At 40.0% G+C, this 21307-nt stretch overlaps 1 non-coding gene across 1 annotated transcript; it reads right to left on the bottom strand.

Moving 5' to 3' along the window:
* Window positions 1-13901: 13901 nt before the first annotated feature.
* On the bottom strand, window positions 13902-14005 carry LOC112759958 (small nucleolar RNA R71). The gene has a single exon (XR_003180418.1). It is a non-coding gene; the product is annotated as a small nucleolar RNA R71 (small nucleolar RNA).
* Between the last annotated feature and the right edge of the window lie 7302 nt (window positions 14006-21307).

The raw sequence follows: 21307 nt of genomic DNA, 5'->3' as shown, positions 1-21307 counted from the left end.
TGGTGAATTGTTGATTAATGACTTGAGGATATAAGCATATAAGCCTAGAATTTGTAAGCTATGGTTTTGGTTGATGGATTTGGATAGTGTATGTGTATTGTTGTTGATTTGAGGTATGATTATTGTGGTGGTTGTTGTGATGATGAGGAAGGGCATATTGTGTTGATAATTGCAGGTTTGGTGATGAATGGGATGGAATTTTTGAATGAAAATGAGGTTTGGGAAGTTTTGCAAAATTTTATTTTGGGCTGAACTTCGGCGAACTATAACTTGGCTTCCGGACCCTCAATTTGTTTTCAACTTGTTTTGATAAAAAATTGGGTTCGTGAAGTTTATGCCGTTCGAAGAACGGATGAAAAACGATTTAAAATGATTAAGTTATGCACATCAAAAGTTTTGGTTTGGAATATGTAAATTCTACAGCTTTCTACTTAAACAGATTTTTGGAAAACGTACGTCCACGCGTACGCGTGGCATGGAGTTTTTGGCTTACCTTTTTATATGCGTACGCGTAATGAGCCAGCATGCATGTCCACGCGTATGCATGGCCCACGCGTACGCATGGCTGGTGCACGAATTGTGAATCACACTTTTCACAATGCGTACCACTAACCAGCAAGTGCACTGGGTCGTCCAAGTAATACCTTACGTGAGTAAGGGTCGAATCCCACGGAGATTGTTGGTTTGAAGCAATCTATGGTTATCTTGTAATTCTTAGTCAGGAAGTCAATTATATTTATCAGTTGAATTGCGAATAAACAAGAGAGCATGGATTAAAGGTTACTTGTTGTGCAGCAATGGAGAATATGTTGGAGTTTTGGAGATGCTTTGTGTTCTGAATCTCTGCTTTCCTCTGTCTTCTGATTCATGCATGCACGTCCTCCTATGGCAAGCTGTGTGTTGGTGGATCACCGTTGTCAATGGCTACCATCCATCCTTGCAGTGAAAATGGTCCGGGTGCGCTGTCACCGCACGACTAATCATCTGCAGGTTCTCAATCATACCGGAATAGGATTTACTATCCTTTTGCGTTTGTCACTACGCCCAGCACTCACGAGTTTGAAGCACGTCACAGTCATTCAATCCCAGAGTCCTACTCGGAATACCACAGACAAGGTTTAGACTTTCCGGACTCTCATGAATGCCGCCATGAATCTAGCTTATACCACGAAGATTCTGGTTAAGAGATCTAAGAGATACTCATTCAATCTGAAGTAGAACGGAAGTGGTTGTCAGGCACACGTTCATAGGGAATGATGATGATTGTCACGTTCATCACATTCAGGTTGAAGTGTGAATGAATATCTTAGATAGGAACACGCATGTTGAATAGAAAACAGAAATACTTGCATTAATTCATCGAGGCACAACAGAGCTCCTCACCCCCAACAATGGAGTTTAGAGACTCATGCCGTCAAAGAGTACAAAGTTCAGATCTAAAATGTCATGAGATACAAAATAAGTCTCTAAAAGTTGTTTAAATACTAAACTAGTAGCCTAGGTTTACAGAAAATGAGTAAACTATAGCAGATGGTATAGAGATCCACTTCTAGGGCCCACTTGGTGTGTGCTGGGGATGAGATTTAAGCAATTCACGTGCATAAGGCCATTTTGGGCGTTCAACGCCAGGTTTGGATCCATTTCTGGCGTTGAACTCCAACTTTTAATCCTTTTCTGGCGCTGGACGCCAGAATTGGACAGAGAACTGGCGTTGAACGCCAGTTTACGTCATCTATACTTGAGCAAAGTATAGACTATTATATATTTCTGGAAATCCCTGGATGTCTACTTTCTAACGCAATTGGAAGCACGCCATTTCGAGTTCTGTAGCTCCAGAAAATCCACTTTGAGTGCAGGGAGGTCAGAATCCAACAGCATCAGCAGTCCTTTTTCAGCCTGAATCAGATTTTTGCTCAGCTCCCTCAATTTCAGCCAGAAAAATACCTGAAATTACAGAAAAACACACAACTCATAGTAAAGTCCAGAAATATGAATTTTTCCTAAAAACTAATGAAAATAAACTAAAAACTAACTAAAACATACTAAAAGCTGTATGAAATTAACCCCAAAAAGCGTATAAAATATCCGCTCATCACAACACCAAACTTAAACTGTTGCTTGTCCTCAAGCAACTAGACAAATAAAATAGAAGACTAATAGGTTGAGAAGCAATAATATCTCAGAGTTTTTGAGTGAAGCTCAGATTCTAATTAGATGAGCGGGACTAGTAGCTTTTTGCTTCCGAACAGTTTTGGCATCTAACTTTATCCATTGAAGCTCAGAGTGATTGGCATCTATAAGAACTTAGAATTCAGATAGTGTTATTGATTATCCTATTTCAGTATGATGATTCTTGAACACAGCTATTTCATGAGTCTTGGCCGTGGCCCTAAGCACTTTATTTTCCAGTATTACCACCGGATACATAAATGCCACAGACACATAATTGGATGAACCCTTTGGATTGTGACTCAGCTTTGCTAAAGTCCCCAATTAGAGGTGTCCAGAATTCTTAAGCACACTCTTCTTTTTGCTTTGGACCTTGACTTTAACCGCTCAGTCTCAAGTTTTCACTTGACACCTTCACGCCTCAAGCACATGGTTAGGGACAGCTTGATTTAGCCGCTTAGGCCAGGATTTTATTCCCTTAGGCCCTCCTATCCACTGATGCTCAAAGCCTTGGGATCCTTTTTATTACCCTTGCCTTTTGATTTTAAGGGCTATTGGCTTTTTTTTTTTTGCTGCTTTTTCTTGCTTCAAGAATCATTTTTATGATTTTTCAGATTATCAATAACATGTCTCATGTTCTCCATTCTTTCAAGAGCCAACATATTTAACAGTCTTAAACAACAAATTCAAAAGACATATGCACTGTTCAAGCATTCATTCAGAAGACAGAAAGTATTTCCACCACATGTAACTAATGAGAATTTCTCTTATTAAAACTCAAAATTTTATTGCCTCTTATTCAAAAGATCTACTATTTTATTCATGTTTGCTGATGATGAGAAAAATAAACTATGGCTTAATTGGAGATAAAATCAAAATAGATACTAATTACTACTATATGACTCCTAAGGTGAACTTCTATAACGACACTATCACAGAGTTAAAGCAGAAATTGGAATTTAACAACCTTTGTTCTGGGAAATGGGTGTTCCTCTGATCCGTGGGGTGCTTGATTCTTCAAGAGAAAACTTCTGGCGCTTCAATTCCCTTAAGTCACACCCTTGCTCCTCTTGTTCTTTAAACATATAGGTCAGCATTTGACTGTGTTCCTTCTGTTCTTTTATTATTTGCTCCATAGCTTCCCGGATCTTGGTGACAGACGTCTCAAGATACTCTCAGTATTCAGATTGAGGGATTTCTGGGAGAAATTCATGTGTTTTCTTCTTGGTGGGATCCTCCTGCGCTTGTTGTTTTTCCATTGATGCTTTGGTGATTGGTTTCTCAACTGAGATATACTCAATTATTCCCATTCTTACTCCGGCGTCCTTGCAGAGCAGAGAAATCACGCTTGGATAAGCCAACCTGGCCTCTTTAGAATTTTTGTTAGCAATTTTGTAGAATTCAGCTGAGATCAGCTGATGAACCTCCACTTCCTTTCCATCATGATGCAATGGATCATCACGGCTCTTTTAACTGTGACTTTAGAACGGTTGCTAGTAGGCAACAGAGAATGCCCAATGAAGTCCAGCCATCCTCTGGCGACTGGTTTGAGATCCTCTCTCTTGAGTTGATTTGGGACACCCTTTGTGTTGGTGGTCCACCTGGCTCCAGGGATACATATGTCCTCTAGAATCTTATCCAGGCCCTTGTCTGTTCTCATCATTCTCCTGTTGAAGGAGTCTGGATCGTCTTTCAGCTGAGGTAGTTTTAAGATCTCTCTGATCTTATCAGGGATGGTATGAACAATCTTTCCTCTAACCATGGTCCGATATTCATAGAAAGCAGTTCCAGATAGTTTTTGCTTGTCAGTCTGCCACATATTAGCATAGAACTTCTGGACCATATTCCTTCCCACTTTCATTTCAGGATTAGCTAGGACTTCCCAGTTCCTGATTCGAATTTGCTCCTGGATCTCCGGATATTCATCTTCTTTCAGATCGAATCTAACTTCCGGGATCACTGATATCAGACCCATTATTTTATTATAATGGTCCGAATGTTCTTTAGATAAGAACTTCCCTTGATTCCAAAGTGGTTTTGGAACGCTCTCTTTCTTGCCTCTTGGAGTGGGTTGTTTTCCTTTGGGAGCCATGATCTTAGTGATCGCGGATAAACACACCAAACTTAGAGGTTTGCTTGTCCTCAAGCAAAAGAAAAGAAAGGAGAGGGATAGAAGGAGAGCTAGGTGCAATTGTTGATGGGAGGGGAGGGAGGCCGAACTCAAATTTATAGGGAGGGAGGGTAGGTTTTCGAAAAAGAAGAGATAAAGATATGATAAAAAGATTTATTTGGAAAAGATAAGATAGAAGATATGATAAGAGAAGATATAGTTTAAAATTGAGAGGATATGAAAGATTTTTGAAAAAGATAGATTTATATTTTGAAAAAGATATTGATGAGTTGAAAAGATAGATTTGTAAAAAAAAAAGTTTTGAAAAGAGTTGGATTGAATTTGCAAAGAGGCCTGGTGCTTATGGATTAAAATATATTTGATATTTTTAGGGTAGGGTTTTTAGAAATTATGGAATTTAGAAATCAAGGTTCTTAACATGTTTATGCAAGAAATCATGTATTGAAGTATGAAAATCAAGATTTAGAATGAAAAAATTTGAATAAAAATGAGTTTTGTCTCCTCCCTGCCATCCTGGCGTTTGAACGCCCAAACACTGCCTGTTTTGGGCGTTCAACGCCCAAATGCTGCTCTCCTGGGCGTTCAACGCCCAGCTGCTGCCATTACTGGCGTTCAACGCCCAGTGGGTGCCTATTTCTGGCGTTGAACGCCCAGATTGCTACCATTACTGGCGTTCAACGCCCAGTGGATACACTTTTACTGGCGTTTTCTTGCCAGTGAGCTCTTTTTCTCTGTTTTGTGTGCCGAATCCTTCTGTAACTCTGTGGACTTATACAAATGATTCCTCACCTTAGTGTCAGTGAACTTTATATAAAAAAATAAAAATAAAAATAGGGCAAAATGCTTAGAGGATTGTTGCCCCATGGCTGGGTTGCCTCCCAGCAAGCGCTTCTTTATTGTCTTTAGCTGGACCTTGCTGAGCTTTTAATCTAGCTTCAGCCTTGAGCATTCTTGCTCAATGTTGCCTTCAAGATAGTGCTTGATTCTCTGTCCATTGACAATGAACTTCTTATCAGAATCAATATCTTGAAGCTCCACATAACCATATGGTGATACACTTGTAATCACGTATGGTCCCCTCCACCGGGATTTCAGTTTCCCGGGGAATAGCCTGAGTCTAGAGTTAAACAATAGAACCTTCTGTCCTGGTTCAAAGATTCTAGATGACAGCTTTCTGTCATGCCACTTTTTTTATTTCTCTTTATAAAGCTTGGCATTTTCGAAAGCTGTGAATCTGAATTCCTCTAGCTCATTTAGCTGGAGCAATCGTTTTTCTCCTGCTAATTTGGCATCAAAGTTTAGGAATCTGGTTGCCCAGTAGGCCTTATGTTCCAGTTCCACGGGCAGGTGACATGCCTTACCATACACGAGTTGGTATGGAGAGGTCCCTATAGGGGTCTTGAATGCTGTTCTGTAAGCCCACAGAGCATCATCCAAGCTCCGTGCCTAATCCTTTCTACGGGTATTTACTGTCCGTTCCAGGATTCTCTTTAATTCTCTGTTAGAGATTTCAACTTGCCCATTAGTTTGTGGATGATATGGAGTAGCCTCCTTGTGGCGAATCCCATACCGAACCATGGCAGAGTAAAGCTGTTTATTGCAGAAGTGGGTGCCCCCATCACTGATTAGTACTCTAGGGACACCGAACCTGCTAAAGATATGTTTCTGGAGGAACTTCAGCACCGTTTTAGTATCATTGGTGGGTGTGGCAATGGCCTCAACCCATTTTGATACATAATCAACTGCCACCAGAATATAAGTGTTTGAGTATGATGGTGGGAAAGGTCCCATGAAGTCAATTCCCCATACGTCAAACAACTCAATCTCCAAGATTCCTTGTTGAGGCATGGCGTAACCATGAGGCAGATTGCCAGCTCTTTGGCAGCTGTCACAGTTACGTACAAACTCTCGGGAATCTTTATAGAGTGTGGGCCAATAGAAGCCACATTGGAGGACCGTGGTGGCTGTTCGCTCACCTCCGAAATGGCCTCCATATTGTGATCCATGGCAGTGCCATAGGATCCTCTGTGCTTCTTCTCTAGGCACACACCTATGGATTATTCCGTCTGCACATCTCTTAAAGAGATAGGGTTCATCCCACAAGTAGTACTTTGCATCAGTAATTAATTTCTTCTTTTGTATCCTGTTGTACTCCTTGGGTATGAACCTTGCAGCTTTATAGTTTGCAATATCGGCAAACCATGGTGTTTCCTGAATGGCAAATAAATGCTCATCCGGAAAAGTCTCAGAGATCTCAAGAGAGGGGAGGGGCGTCCCTTCTACTGGCTCTATCCAGGACAGATGATCAGCTACTTAGTTCTCTGTCCCTTTTCTGTCTCTTATTTCTATATCAAACTCTTGCAGAAGCAACACCCATCTGATGAGCCTGGGTTTTGAATCCTGCTTTGTGAGTAGATATTTAAGAGTAGCATGATCAGTATACACAATCACTTTTGATCCTACTAAGTATGATCTGAACTTGTCAATGGCGTAAACCACTGCAAGTAATTCTTTTTCTGTGGTTGTGTAGTTTTTCTGGGCATCATTTAAAATGTGACTAGTATAATAAATGACATGCAGAAGCTTGTCATGCCTCTGTCCCAATACTGCACCAATGGCATGATCACTGGCATCACACATTAGCTCAAATGGTGACGTCCAGTCTGGCGCAGAAATGACTGGTGCTGTGACCAGCTTAGCTTTCAGCGTTTCAAACGCCTGCAGGCACTCTATGTCAAACACAAATGGCGTGTCAGCAGCTAGCAGATTGCTTAGAGGTTTTGCGATTTTTGAAAAATCCTTTATAAACCTCCTATAGAATCCTGCATGCCCCAGAAAGCTTCTGATTGCCTTAACATTGGCAGGTGGTGGTAATTTTTTAATTACCTCTATTTTTGCTTGATCTACCTCTATTCCCTTGTTTGAGATTTTATGCCCAAGGACAATCCCTTCAGTCACCATGAAGTGACATTTTTCCCAGTTTAAAACTAGGTTGGTCTCTTGGCATCTTTTCAGAACAAGTTTCAGGTGATCAAGACAGGAGCTGAATGAGTCTCCATATACTGAGAAGTCATCCATGAAGACTTCCAGAAATTTTTTCACCATATCAGAGAAAATAGAGAGCATGCATCTCTAGAAGGTTGCAGGCGCATTACATAGCCCAAATGGCATCCTTCTATAAGCAAACACTCCAGATGGACATGTGAATGCTGTTTTCTCTTGATCCTGGGGATCTACTGCAATCTGGTTATAGCCTGAGTAGCCATCCAAAAAGCAGTAATAATCATGACCTGCTAGTCTTTCTAGCATCTGGTCTATGAATGGTAAAGGAAAATGATCCTTTCTGGTGGCTGTATTGAGCCTTCTGTAGTCAATACACATGCGCCACCCTGTAACTGTTCTTGTAGGAACAAGTTCATTTTTTTCATTATGAATCACTATCATGCCTCCTTTTTTTGGGACGACTTGGACAGGGATCACCCAGGGGCTATCAGAAATAGGATAAATAATCCCAGCCTCTAGTAATTTGGTGACCTCTTTCTGCACCACTTCTTTCATGGCTGGATTTAGCCGCCTCTATGGTTGAACCACTGGTTTGGCATTATCCTCCAATAAGATTTTGTGCATGCATCTAGCTGGGCTTATGCCCTTAAGGTCATCTATGGACCACCCAAGAGCTGTCTTGTGTGTCCTTAGCACTTGAATAAGTGCCTCCTCTTCCTGTGAATTTAAAGCAGAGCTTATAATCACTGGAAAAGTATCACCTTCTCCCAGAAACGCATATTTCAAGGATGGTGGTAATGGCTTGAGCTCGGGTTTAGGAGGTTTTTCCTCTTCCAGAAGAAATTTCAGAGGCTCTTTCATGTCCTCTGAATCCTCTAAATCAGGCTGAACATCTTTAAAGATGTTTTCCAACTCTGATTTAAGACTCTCAGCCATGTTGATCTCTTCTACTAAAGAGTCAATAAGATCAACTTTCATGCAGTCTTTTGATGTGTCTGGATGCTGCATGGCTTTGACAGCGTTCAACTTGAATTCATCATCATTGACTCTCAGGGTTATTTCCCCCTGTTGGACGTCAATGAGGGATCGTCCAGTTGCTAGGAAGGGTCTTCCTAGAATGAGAGTAGCACTCTTGTGCTCCTCCATTTCTAGCACAACAAAGTCAGTGGGAAAGGCGAATGGCCCAACTCTGACAATCATGTCTTCAATCACGCCTGATGGGTATTTAGTGGAACCATCAGCAAGTTGGAGACATATCCGGGTTGGTTTAACTTCTTCAGTTAAGCCAAGCTTTCTGATAGTGGATGCAGGTATTAAGTTGATGCTTGCCCCAAGATCGCATAAAGCTGTCTTGGTGCAATTACCTTCTAATATGCATGGTATCAGAAAACTCCCAGGGTCTTTAAGCTTTTCAGGAAAGCTCTTCAGAATGACTGCACTACATTCTTCAGTGAGGAGAACTCTTTCTGTTTCTCTCCAATCCTTTTTATGACTCAAGATCTCTTTCATGAACTTGGCATAAGAAGGTATTTGCTCAAGTGCTTCTGCAAATGGAATCTTTATTTCAAGAGTCCTGAGATAATCTGCAAAGCGAGCAAATTGCTTATCCTGCTCCTCTTTCCGGAGTTTTTGAGGATAAGGTATCTTGGCTTTATATTCTTCAACCTTCGTTGCTGTAGATTTACTACCTACAGAAGTGGTTGAAGAAGCCTTTTTAGAGGGGTTGTTATCAGCATTTGTGTGTGTCTGATCCCTCACTGGCAATTGAGTGCTAGAGTTAGAAACTGGAGTGACGTTAGATGCCAACTCCTTCTCTGTTCCTGGCATCTGAACGCCAGAATTGTGCCCATTTTGGGCGTTCAGCGCCAGATCCTGCCCATTTTGTGCGTTCAACGCCAGATCCTTGCCCATTTCTGGCGTTGAACGCCAATCCTGCTTTGTTTCTGGTGTTGAACGCCAGTTTTGGCCATGGTCTAGGCGTTCAGCGCCAGCCTTCCACCAATTTTCTGGCGTTTTAGCGCCAGAATTATTTTTCCCTGGGCTCTTACTGTCCTCAGGTGAATCTTGGGTGGTTTGCTCATTTCTTGGCTTTTTGCTGCCTTGAGGTGGGGTATTTAATGTTTTCCCACTTCTTAGTTGAACTGCTTGGCATTCTTCTGTTATTTGCCTTGACAGTTGCTGCTTTGTTTGCTTAAATTGTTCGTCCATATGTATATTAGCCATCCTTGTCTCTTGTAGTCTATCTTTGAATTTGGCTAACTGCTTTGTTAGAAAGTCCAATTGCTGATTGAATTCAGCAGCTTGTTTTACATGACTGAGTTCAGCAGTTGCTGTTTTAACCTCTTCTTTCATGGAAGGGTCACTGCTTAGGTACAGATGCTAATTCCTGGCAACTGTATCAATGAGCTCTTGAGCCTCTTCAATTGTCTTTCTCATGTGGATAGATCCACCAGCTGAGTAATCTAGAGACATCTGAGCTCCTTCAGCAAGCCCATAATAGAAGATGTCTAACTGAACCCACTCTGAAAACATTTCAGAGGGGCATTTTTGTAGCATCTATCTGTATCTCTCCCAGGCATCATAAAGAGATTCATTATCTCCTTGTTTAAAGCCTTGGATGTCCAGCCTTAGCTGTGTCATCCGTTTTGGGGGAAAGTATTGATTCAGGAATTTGTCTGTCAGTTGTTTCCAAGTCCTTATGCTGGCCTTAGGTTGGTTATTCAACCACCTCTTAGCTTGATCTTTTACAGCAAATAGAAATAGTAATATTCTGTAGACATCCTGATCTATTTCTTTATCATGTACTGTGTCAGCAATCTGTAGAAACTGTGCCAGAAACTCTGTAGGTTCTTCCTGTGGAAGACCGGAATACTGGCAACTTTGCTGCACCATGATAATGAGTTGAGGATTCAACTCAAAGCTACTGACTCCAATGGAGGGTATACAGATACTACTCCCATATGAAGCAGTAGAGGGGTTAGAATATGACCCCAGAGTCCTCCTGGACTGTTCATTTCCGCTTAGGTCCATGATGGAGAAAGGGAGATAATATAAAAATTATTTTTATTTATTTATTTATTTATTTATTTCGAAATCAAAATAAATCAAAATAAAATAAATAAAAATGAGTGAAAGATTTTCGAAAAAGTGAGGAGAGAGAAAGTGGTTAGGAGATTTTGAAAAGGATATGATGATTTTTGAAAAAGGTTTTAAATTTTGAAATAAAAGTCTAAATTTTAGAAATAGATTTCGAAAAAGATGCTTTAAAATAGAGAGAAAAGATATTTTTGAATTTTAAGAAGAGAGAGAAAAACAATAAGATAGCCCAAGATTTAAAATTTTTAAATCTAATGCTCCTTGTTTTTGAAAATTTTGGAGGAAAAACACCAAGGAACACCAAACTTAAAAAGTTTAAGATCAAGACACAAGGAAAACTTACGAACACTTTGAAGACTCACAAAAACACAAGAACATGAAGGAAGAACACCAAACTTAAAATTTTTAGAAAACCAAACTAAAATTTTTGAAAAACACAGAAAAATCAACAAGAAAACACCAAACTTAAAGTTTGGCACAGGATTTAATAGAGAAATTATTTTTGAAAAATATTTTAAAAAGAAAATAAGGATTCTAAAATTTTAACACGACAATAATAGGAGACTCTAAACAAAAAAAAGAAATTTTTTTCCTAATCTAAGCAACAAAATAAACCGTTAGTTGTCCAAACACGAACAATCCCCGGCAACGGCGCCAAAAACTTGGTGCACGAATTGTGAATCACACTTTTCACAACGCGTACCACTAACCAGCAAGTGCACTGGGTCGTCCAAGTAATACCTTACGTGAGTAAGGGTCGAATCCCACGGAGATTGTTGGTTTGAAGCAATCTATGGTTATCTTGTAATTCTTAGTCAGGAAGTCAATTATATTTATCAGTTGAATTGCGAATAAACAAGAGAGCATTGATTAAAGGTTACTTGTTGTGCAGTAATGGAGAATATATTGGAGTTTTGGAGATGCTTTGTGTTCTGAATCTCTGCTTTCCTCTGTCTTCTGATTCATGCATGCACGTCCTCCTATGGCAAGCAGTGTGTTGGTGGATCACCGTTGTCAATGGCTACCATCCATCCTTCCAGTGAAAATGGTCCGGGTGCACTGTCACCGCACGGCTAATCATCTGCAGGTTCTCAATCATATCGGAATAGGATTTACTATCCTTTTGCGTTTGTCACTACGCCCAGCACTAACGAGTTTGAAGCACGTCACAGTCATTCAATCCCAGAGTCCTACTCGGAATACCACAGACAAGGTTTAGACTTTCCGGACTCTCATGAATGCCGCCATCAATCTAGCTTATACCACGAAGATTTTGGTTAAGAGATCTAAGAGATACTCATTCAATCTGAAGTAGAACGGAAGTGGTTGTCAGGCACACGTTCATAGGGAATGATGATGATTGTCACGTTCATCACATTCAGGTTGAAGTGCGAATGAATATCTTAGATAGGAACACGCATGTTGAATAGAAAACAGAAATACTTGCATTAATTCATCGAGGCACAGCAGAGCTCCTCACCCCCAACAATGGAGTTTAGAGACTCATGCCGTCAAAGAGTACAAAGTTCAGATCTAAAATGTCATGAGATACAAAATAAGTCTCTAAAAGTTGTTTAAATACTAAACTAGTAGCCTAGGTTTACAGAAAATGAGTAAACTATAGCAGATGGTATAGAGATCCACTTCTGGGGCCCACTTGGTGTGTGCTGGGGCTGAGATTTAAGCAATTCACGTGCATAAGGCCATTTTGGGCTTTCAACGCCAGGTTTGGATCCATTTCTGGCGTTGAACTCCAACTTTTAATCCTTTTCTGGCGCTGAACGCCAGAATTGGGCAGAGAACTGGTGTTGAACGCAAGTTTACGTCGTCTATCCTTGAGCAAAGTATAGACTATTATATATTTCTGGAAAGCTCTAGATGTCTACTTTCCAACGCAATTGGAAGCACGCCATTTCGAGTTCTGTAGCTCCAGAAAATCTACTTTGCGTGCAGGGAGGTCAGAATCCAACAGCATCAGCAGTCCTTTTTCAGCCTGAATCAGATTTTTGCTCAGCTCCCTCAATTTCAGCCAGAAAAATACCTGAAATTATAGAAAAACATACAACTCATAGTAAAGTCCAGAAATATGAATTTTTCCTAAAAACTAATGAAAATAAACTAAAAACTAACTAAAACATACTAAAAGCTATATGAAATTAACCCCAAAAAGCGTATAAAATATCCGCTCATCAATGGCCCACGCGTACGCGTGACATGAGGTACCTACCTACACGTACGCATGATAAGGGGATATGCGCGTGAGCTGCCTTTTTATACTCCTACGCATACTCATTTGCCACACGTATGCGTGGCGCCTATCCCAGCAAATATAATTTTTCTGAGTTTTAAACCTAATTTTAAACTTCTAAACCTCTATTTTCATTCCTTTAGTCATAAATAATAGTATTAAACCTTATAATCAGATGAAGTTAGGAAACAGGGATAACTTGGAGGTGAAGTAAAGCTGAAAAAGTGATGAATTGAATATGAAATGCTATGAATGATATGTATGATATTTGGCCAAATAATCAAATGATCTGAGATACGATATTCCCTGGGTAGAGTACCGTGGCTAGCCACCACGTGTACCAGGTAAAAAACTTGATACTCTGTTGACCCTATGACGTAAGGGTGACCGGGCACTTATAAATTCCCGGGAATGTTACCCCCATTGAGCAATATTGATTATTTAAGAAAAAGCTATGCATAGACTCTTGGGGATACACGTCGAGGGACAGTCTAAGGGTTTAGCAAACTGGACTTGTCGGGTTGGCTTGATAACTGACAGATGAGACTCATCAGCTATAGGACAGGCATGCATCATGTGCGTATTACTTGAATTACTTGTTTGTGCATTAACTGGGTTTGCCTAAGTGTATTTGCTATGTTAAATGTATATTTGTTACCTGCAGTACTTGTAACTTTCTTGTGCTTGCCTTTATCTGCTTATTTGTCTGTGATATGTTGTCGGAGATTGAGGTATGGAGGAAAGGCAGTAGGACTTAGATTCAAGATTAAGTTAAGTTAGGTTTAGATGCTTGATGACTTATGTCATTTACCTCTTTCTCTTATCTAAAAGGACCATAGAATTGATAAAATCTCATTCAAGTGATGCAATTATATGAACTATATGATAAAATTATAGGACATTGCTTTGAAATGAGTTTTTGCATGAATTTTCAGGTGAAAAGAACAACACAGGGAAGCATAACAGAGGACAGCGCTATGCTCGTACAAGGAGCGCTACGTTCTCCTGCAGCACCATACATGGCCAATGCTACGCTTGCCTTCAAGAGCGCTATGTTCTTCACCCAAGAAAATTTTGATAGCTATGCGTACGCGTGGGTGACGTGTACGCGTGGAAGTGGCATTTCTGAAGGATCACGCGTACGCATGGTGGGAGTAGCGTTCTTCAAACTAAGAGCGCTACGTTCTCCATCCATAATTGGGATTTGCTTAAAGGGAATTTTCGCATAAGTTCTTCCCACCAGAGGTGACGGATAGGTTGAGAAAAGAGATCTCATGTATCATTCAAGGTGATTCAGAAACTCTCTATGAGTATTGGGAGCGTTTTAGGAAACTTCTTGATTCATGCCCTCATCACATGATTGACGATTTGGTGTTGATTAGTTACTTTTGCCAAGGCATGAAGTCTCAAAATAAGATCCTTTTGGATGCTTCGAGTAATGATTCTTTAACGAAGTACAAAACGACGGAGGAAGTTTGGCAACTTATTGCCAATCTAGCCGAATCTACCTAACATGCAAGGCAAAGAAACAATCATCCAAGGGCCATCAATGAAGTTTCCTCTAATAAGTCCGCCCTAACCAAGACCTTAGGGGAGATGACCACCATTCTCAAGCAAATCCACCTTAATCAACAATAACCTCCTCCACAACAACAATGCCAACAGATAGTCCCTCAAAGAATATGTGGAATTTGTGCTTGTTACTCTCATTATACCGATGAATGTCCACAACTCCAAGGGGACAATACCTTGGCGGCCACCAATGTTTACTTCAACTGTTCTAATCAAAGCCCTTATCAACAAGGGGGTAATCATAATCAAGGGTGGCAAAACCAAGGTTGGCAAGAGAACTCAAACCAAGGATGGAAAAATGGTTCAAATCAAAGAGGGAACAACAAATTTTAACCATACCACAACAAACAAAACCAATCCTTCCAACCATAAAACCAAGGTCAAAGATACCAATCACCTCACCAAAGGCAAGCTCAAGTGCCACAAATCACCCAACCACAAGTTTCCCAAATCACCTACCCTTCTTCTTCCTCCAATCAAGCTCCCACGGACAATACCCTTCGCATTATTCTTCAAGGGCAAAGGGAGCTCACCTCTACCCTCCAAGAGCTTATATCCCGCTTACCTTTACCCTCCAACAATAGCCAAATCACCCTCTAACCTTCAAGCTCAAGTTCACTCCCCTCTTAACCATTGCCCAACCCAAAGGGTAGCATAAATGCTATCTCTTTGCGGTCCGGCACCATACTACAAGAGAGGAGCTCCAAGGAATCAAAGGCGAAGGAGGCTACTATTGATGAAGACATTGTTGAGGTGGAGAATGTAGAAGATGTGGAGGAGGTACAAGAAGTTGTTGAAGAGAAAGTTGCTCAAGTTAGGAAAAGTGGGCCCAAGGAAGAAGATGTCTTGAAAGAAGCCATGCCAATCCCATTTCCCACTTTGGCAAAGAGGACTAAAAAGCAAGTGGAGCTAGATCCCAAGATGGTGGATATCTTCAAAAAAGTTGAGGTAACCATTCCTCTTCTTGATGCTATTCGCCAAGTTCCTAAGTATGCTAAGTTTCTAAAAGATTTGTGCATGAATAAGGAAAAGATTAATGAATTAGAAACTATTCATTTGGGTAGCTCAATTTCTGCTTTGATGGATGCTATACCGGAGAAATGTGGTGATCTCGGTCTTTGCTTAGTTTCTTGCACTATAGATGATGTTGAATTTGTGGATTGTATGTGTGATCTTGGTGCTTGTGTGAGCATTATGCATTTTCCTGTTTATAATGAATTGGACCTTCCACCATTGAAAAGGTCGGCAGCTCGTTTTGTTTTAGCCGACAAGAGTATTATTTCTGTGGCAGGTATTGCTGAGGATGTCTTAGTGAGCAGCAAGGGATTGACCTTCCCAATTGATTTTTACATCTTGGAGATTCCTCCTAATGATTCCGGGAAGCCGTCATCCATTCTATTAGGGAGGCCTTTCTTGAAGACTTCTAGGTTCAAGCTTGATGCATTTTTGGGCACTTACTCTTTTGAGATTGATGGTAGAACCGTGAGCTTCAATTTGGATGAGACTATAAAGCATCCGCCGGTGGACTGCTCTATCTTCTGGTGTGATTTGATTGATGATGTTATAGTTGAGATCCACCATGAGACTCCTCATGAGATGAGTATGAGTAAAGGTCTAAGTGTGGAGAAAAATAGTGACTATGATGTGGACTTCCCACCACCTCCACTATTACAAGAAGACTCTAATGAGGAGTTACAACCTTTCTTTCTCCAATCAAAGTGTGCCTCCTTGGAGGAGGATGAGGTAATTGAGCCGGAAGAAGTGAACACTAATGTAGACTTCACCCAACCTCCTAAATTTGATGTGTTTGATAATGAAGAAGGCTTAGAGGAAGTTGATGAAGGGTGGCTACAAAATGTTGAAGTGGACTTTATCTAACCTCCCAAATTTGATCTGATTGATGATGAGGAAGAGTTAGAGAAGGTGGACGAAGTAGAGCTACAACATGTTGATGAAGAAGAGTCAAAACACCATGAAGTGAAGGTACTCATGCATGAGCAATTTGAGTGGGTGACAATTTCACCAAGGAGCTTCATAGGCTCACATCAATATGCTATCTTGGAAACGGATTCTCAACTTCAAATCCTTCTTGGAATTTTAGATGGTGAGCAAAGGAATATTGAGGGTCAAGGAGACTCAAGATCCATCAAAGAAGCCAAATCAACACTTGAAGTCCAAGCATGGTGCAAGGAACAGATGAGTGGACTCAAAGGTGTGGTAGGGTATCTTAATGGGAATTCAAGAATTGTGCCATCCACACGGAATCATAAGGATCGCCAAAACGAAGTTCTTGAAGAATTGGTGGGCCTCACTTTGGATCCTAAAGAACTTGTGAAGGCCAAACATCGGTAGAGTCTCAAGAAAGAATGGAAGCATAGACCACCATAATAAGAGCTCATTGACCATCCAATTTAAGGACGTTAAAGAAAAGTACTAGGTGGGAGACACCCCACCATGGTATGATCTTCCTAGTTACATCTTCTTTTACCTTATTTTTCTTCTTTTTGTTTAGGGATATAGTAGGAATTTCTTGAATTTGATTAGATATGCTTGCATGTTCATTGTTTTATGAAGTTATCAAGTATGCTAGTTTGACCACCTTTGGCACTCTTTGTTGTTGTCTTAAATTTGCAAGTGTTTTTGTAGTATTTTGCTTATATAGGTACCTGTAATGTGATTGATTGCATTTTTCCCATGTAAAAAAAAACAGAGAGGCATCTCATGCGTGCGCATCGCTGACGCGTACGCGTGACCTGCCATGCGAGAATAGTGTGGAAAGGGTGCTGCTGCATGGTTCAAAAACAGAGACTTGTAATGGAACCATGCGGGTGGGGTACTGGGCGCACAACCCAACCCACGTGTGTGCGTGAGCAACGCGTACATGTCGCATTGGTTTCATGCAATGCTGCTGCTGCAAGGTTCAAAAACCAGAGAGTTGTGATGGAACCGTGTGGGCGTTGCGCGAAGAGCACGAAAAGTCTCCACGCGTACGCGTGATCTACGCGTACGCGTCACCTTCTCTTTTCTACTTCTCACGTGTACGCGTGACTGACACGTACGCGTTGCCTTCTCATTCTGCTTTCCACGCGTACGCGTGGTCGACGCATCCGCATCGCTTACCTTCCCCCATTTCTTTCTTCTTTCTTCTTTCCTCCCCTCCATCTTTTACCCCCTCTTCTAAAAATTTTACTTCTCCCCTCCCCCTCTTTCAACTTTTGTTTTGCTTGTTACATGTGTTTACCTTTTTTTAATTAATTTCTATTTAGTCTGTTATTTGTAGTTCGTTCCTCTTCTTTATCTTCTTTGCTTGTTATTTTCACATGGGTGTTGGTTATTTCATACTTAATTTTGTGAATCCGATAGATTGCTTTGGTGGCTCTTATTACTTGGTAATGCATTCCTTGTGCATTCTAACCTTGCTATTCTTGTCACATCATGCATGAAGTGGTGGTTTATTCCTCTCTAATTCCGTATTCGTTTATCTTGGTGCTCCATTGCTTTCGAGTTAGAGTGGGCCAGTGCTTTTCTCATGTCTTCCCCATTCTTGCATGTATTTTTATCTTTATTAATTTCGATGCTTGAGTTTCTCTTTTCTTGGTCTATACTTGTGTGCCTCTTGACTCATGCATCAAGTGCTAGTGATATGCCTTAATGCTTTTATTGCTTTCTCCCTTACATGTTGTAGCTACCATGTAATGGAGACACCCTATTCTTGTTTGGCTTTAATCTTTGCTAGCACTTTCTTAATATTTTATCATTCTCTCTAGGCTTCAAATTTCCCCCTTTCCCACCATGGGCGATCGCCGAGAGAGGACGCACCTTAGCTGTCTATCCCATCCATGGAGGAGTCCGACTCTCCGGAGTCCACGCTCGATTTTGGCAAGAAAGCGATCAAGAGGTGGACATGGGGACCCTATCACACCATCCTTTAGTCATTGAGGGTGGCAATTCCAGACCCACTTGCACATCTTTACATGCACCGAGGACGGTGCAATCTTTAAGTGTGGGAAGGTCGAGACCGACTTTTGTGGGTAACTTCTTCTTTTCCAACACCAATTCTTCATCTTCTTCGTTAGTTAGTTATTGCATTGCATGATAGATTGCATGTTAGTTAGAATTTGTACATATTTTACCACTTCTTTCATACTAGGACTACTTGGTTGAAGTGATGAATTCCTTTCCAAGAAAATTGTTTTAGGGAATTTCACTAATTTGAATCAAAATTTTTGTTGAACTTGCTTGAAAAAATTTATTTTGGAACATGGTTTTAGAGCTAGAACACACAAATCCAGTGAAATTTTGAGCCTATTTGATTGGTTGCATCTTATCAACCAATATTTTGTTTGGTGTGTGTTGTTCTTTCTAAGATTGTGATCTTTGTCTTGCTTGATTCTATATTTCTATTGTTTGATGTATGAATGCATTTATATGATTGAGGCCTTTGTTTCACAAAGCTCACATACCGAAATGGCCTTACCTTTTCATCATCCTTTGCAAACCAATGTTGAGCCTATGTTACCCCTATTGTTCTCTATTTTAGCACATCACTAACTCTAAGCGGAAAATAATAAATGCCCTTAATTTGAATTCTTGGTTAGCTTAGACTAGTGAGAGTGTGTATAATTTAAGTGTGGAGAAATTGGGTATGAGAACGTTTGATTTGGAAACTGGGTATTGTATATTTTTGTAAAAATGTGAAAAAGATAGTTGAGCACATGTTCGTGCATTCAATACCTTAATCATATGCATTGATCTCTCATATATATATTATTCACCACATATATAAAAAGAATAAAAAGAAAAAGAAGAAAAACAAAAGAAAAAGAAAAACCAGAGAAAAAAAAAGCAATAAAAAGGGGACAAAATGCCCAAAGTAAGTGGTGATGGCAATGCATATGTATTGTGTTCAAATTTGGGATGCACGAATATGTGGCAAAAGATAGTCAATGGGTAGTTAGGTTTTTGCATTTTGATTTCATGGATTGTTTTAGGTTAGGTGGGAAGTTTAGGTTAATTAAGGATTTAGATTTTAGTCCACTTAACCAAATACAATCGTACCTTGACCCTAACCCCATTACAACCCTTGAAAAGGCCTCTTGATATTTATATTCATACATTGAATATATGTTGATTGGTAGAAGAAGAGCAAGCCTTGAAAAGCAAGATTAGTAGAGAATTAAGAGAATCGACCCTCAAAAACTAGAGAGATAAGAGTGCAAACACTTCTAGTGAGGGTTCGATGCTCAATTCCTTATTCCCGGCTTTCATTTTGAGATAAATCACTATTTTGAGATTCGAATAAGTGGAATTCATGGATCATCATGCTATCTTAGCCCTACTTGCTCATATATGTTCTTAGAGATTGATCTACTTTAAACCAAGTAGGTAGAAGCATGTTGCATTTAGTTGCATATAGATAGGTTACATCTAATAAATCCTACCACTCCTCTTCACCGCTTTTTGGTTCCCTTGAGCTTAGCATGAGGACATGCTAATGTTTAAGTGTGGGAAGATTGATAATCCACTATTTTAGGGTTTATTTTGTATTGAATTAAGTGGATTTTGTCAACTATTCTCACACTTATTCATATATATTGTATGGTTTTGTGAATCCTTCCTAATTTGTGCATAAGAATGAAAACATGCTTCCTAGGCCTTAAAATTGCTAATTTTTAATCCTCTCTTATTACCATTCGATGCCGTGATAGGTTTGTTGAGTGGTCTCAGGGTTATAAGGCAGGAATGGCATAGAGGATGGAAAGGAAGGATGCAAAGGTGGAAAGAACACAAGGAATTGAAGATTTGAGAAGCTGGAACCGAAGCATATGCGTGGCTGACGCGTACGCATGATCAGGACATCTTTCAACCAACGCGTATGCATGACTTATGCGTACGCGTGGTGAGTGCATTATCCAAGAGACGCGCACACGTGGCTGACACGTACGCGTGACAAGCGGCACGTGCCTCATTAAAGAGAAAATATTGGGGGAAATTTCTGAGCGGATTTCTGGCCCAATTTCGAGCCCAAATTGAGGATAAGACGCTGGGAATGAGGGGAAATGGCAGACAATCACTGCACACTTTTAGTTTTAGTTTGAGTTTGAATTCTAGAGAGAGAAACTCTCACTTCTCTCTAGGTTTTAGTTTCTCAATTCAATTTCACTTGGATCCTTTGGTTAGATCTGTGTTAATTCCAATTTTAGATTGCTTTAATTTGTAGTTTCCCTTCTCCAATTTCATTTAATGTTCTTGTTATTCTAGTTATTTTGGATCTTGAATTTGGATCTTGTTGAGATTGATTTCTATTAATGCATTGAGAAATTTTATGTTCATTGTTATTAATTACTTTATTATTGTGAGTTGTTTGTAGTGAATAGCTTTAATTTGAATTATCTTCTCAATTTTATAATGTCCTTCATTTTTGTTCCCAAGTATTTGAGGAAATGTCATTTATGGATATGGAGTATATTTTCACTCTTGGCTTGAAGGTTGAGCAATTGGAGACTCTTGAATTGTCAAAGTCTTTTGTTGATTGATAATTAGAAGTTGCTAGTTGACTTGAATTCCACCAAAGCTAGTCTTTCACTAGGATTTGACTAGGATGTGTGGATTAGAGTCAATTATACCATTTGACTTTCCTTCATTGTTAGAGGTTAACTAAGTGGGAGCAATGGACAATTCTTGTCACAATTGATGATGATAATGAGGATAGAAATTCCAATTCTCACCCCTAGCCAAGGTTTTTTTACATTGATTGATTGTTATTCATCCTTGCTAGCTTGATCTTTTAGCTTCCTTATTTTAATTGTTAGCGTTCATTGCTTTAATTTCTAGTCATTTACTTTTTTTGCATTCAACTCCAAAAACCCCAAGGGAACCCCTAACCAATTATGTGCATCTCGTTGCAACTCCTAGGAAAAACGACCCGGGATTCTACTCCTAATTATTGATTTTATTGTTGTGACACATTTTCTAACTTTGACTTGAGGACTAATTGTTGGTTTAGGCTATGCTTACAACATAATCCTATTAGCAAATTCTAGACCGACACTAATCCTCATGTCACAGCCTTTGCTCAGCCTCTGTTC

This window comes from Arachis hypogaea, chromosome 16 (assembly GCF_003086295.3).
Source record: "Arachis hypogaea cultivar Tifrunner chromosome 16, arahy.Tifrunner.gnm2.J5K5, whole genome shotgun sequence".
Taxonomy (NCBI): Eukaryota; Viridiplantae; Streptophyta; class Magnoliopsida; order Fabales; family Fabaceae; genus Arachis; species Arachis hypogaea.
The sequence above is the reverse complement of the archived record's forward strand: the minus strand, read 5'-3'. Positions and strand labels throughout refer to the sequence as shown.